Below are 1,966 nucleotides of genomic sequence, written 5' to 3'. Positions count from 1 at the left end.
CTTGCAACTGCTGTTGTCTTAAAAAGAAAAGAAACAAGAAGAGCCTCCAACAACTGTTGTAATTTCTCTTCTTGTTTAATTTCTCGTTCTTCTTGTTTCTTTTCTATTCCTCTAACAACTGTTGTAATTTCTCTTCTCGTTCTTCTTGTTTCTTTTCTTGTCTTTGTATTGCTGCCATCAAATCTGCTAAGCTGTAGTTTGATTTTCCGCCTCTCGTTTCCATCTTCTTCTCTTTTTTTTTCTATCCCACTTCTGACACCAATTTGTTACGTCTCCGTTTGTTAATTAACTTTCCCTAACTTCGTTCCGACGAAACTTTAGCGACACAAGTCCTTACTTAATAAAACTGGTTTATTATTTCCGAATACAACTTCACGATACACTTATTTTCAACAATCGCGCTAAAACAAACGCTATATCAACGAACGTCAACAATACTTCTGACTGCAGTTCAATTACTCACTATCTACACACACATTATTGTCCCGTCACGTTGTCACTCTCTTATATATACCAGACTATCCTATATCTAGTAATCTCCCGACAATTCACGAAGGTACAAGATATTTCCAGAAAGCAGGGGGTGTGACACTAGTCACGTGACCTCGCTGACGCAACATACGTAACACCTCCGATATCAAATTTTTGTCGAGTACACAGTCAAAAAACGATCAGCATCGTCATTCTTATTAGATGTTTAAGTTCGAATTTTAAATTTGAGAAAATTAAAATAACAAGGGATACTCGGAAATAGTCATTTCTTTTCACCTTGCCCATGGTTATATGGGTACTAACCAAATTAATATTAAAAAAGAATTAAATACCACGCTATCAATCAATATCTTGTTAGAAGTTTGGAACTTACAAACACATAGAGATGGTATGAAGTAAAAACAGTCTTCGATCTTTTAACCTTGAATCGTAGTGTATAGCTATCTCAAGCGTCGGAAAGCCCGAAAAGCCCCAAATTTAGACTTTTCTACTCAACTTCTCCATTCAAACGACTCCTGTTGTACAAGTGATACTTCAGGGTGGCTGAGATAGTAATATCTAAACGGTATGAAATTTTTATGTGCGTGTGTGTAGAGTGTCGAAAAATGAATGAGAAAGTGTGATTATTTACACTCACAATCAAACGATAAAATGTTTGGATATTGAAATTTGTAAGTTTTCAGTAATAGCTATAAAAGGTTGTTTAACTGTATAATCTATAAATACGAATAAAAGTAACGAACATAAACCCCAGACACTTTGACACTTCACTTTTTTCGTATTCACTTACAATTCATCCCTGTAGAAGGCATGTCTATCTTTGGAAGGCATATTACTGTAGAAAATCACGATAGCAAGTTATTGCATTGTAATTATGAGGCATTTGATATTTCACAGTTAATTAAATCTACTAGAAACTGTATTCAAGGTCTCGTAGATAACGTTAGCTAAAGAAAATAATGCAGTTTTGATATGTAATTTTATGCAATAATCGTCCGAAAACAAAAATACTACAGAGTTGTTTTTATCTAAATATTTTTCATCAACGATCCGGTGGCGCAATGGTAGCGCGTCTGACTCCAGATCAGAAGGTTGCGTGTTCGAGTCACGTCCGGGTCAGGTGTTATCCCTCTTTTTCTTTTCAAATCTTAAAACGGAATCAATACTGATTCGAAATAATCTTTGTCCAAATCCTCACCAAGTACAATATCAAGAACAGTATCTTCGTGTAGAAATAATGTAAAACATCGTTATCTAGTAAAAAGAATCAATGTAATGAGTTAAAAGATCACATTTCACTCACTAGTCTGTAGACAAGAATAGCAAAGACCGCTATTAGGCTATGGGTGATGGCGAGGTCACTGGAAAACTGCAATTTTACCACCCCCATACAAAGCTCATCCCGCTATATTATTATACTATTAAGTGTGTGTTTTATCACACACGTTAAGTTTTTAAACGTTCACTTAAAGGA

At 35.1% G+C, this 1,966-nt stretch overlaps 1 non-coding gene across 1 annotated transcript; it reads left to right on the top strand.

The window, feature by feature from the left end:
* Positions 1–1,539: 1,539 nt before the first annotated feature.
* Trnaw-cca lies at positions 1,540–1,611 on the top strand. The gene has a single exon. It is a non-coding gene; the product is annotated as a tRNA-Trp (tRNA).
* Positions 1,612–1,966: the final 355 nt, after the last annotated feature.

This window comes from Limulus polyphemus, unplaced genomic scaffold (genome assembly GCF_000517525.1).
Source record: "Limulus polyphemus unplaced genomic scaffold, Limulus_polyphemus-2.1.2 Scaffold4432, whole genome shotgun sequence".
Lineage (NCBI taxonomy): Eukaryota > Metazoa > Arthropoda > Merostomata > Xiphosura > Limulidae > Limulus > Limulus polyphemus.
This window is presented reverse-complemented; position numbering and strand designations above follow the sequence as displayed.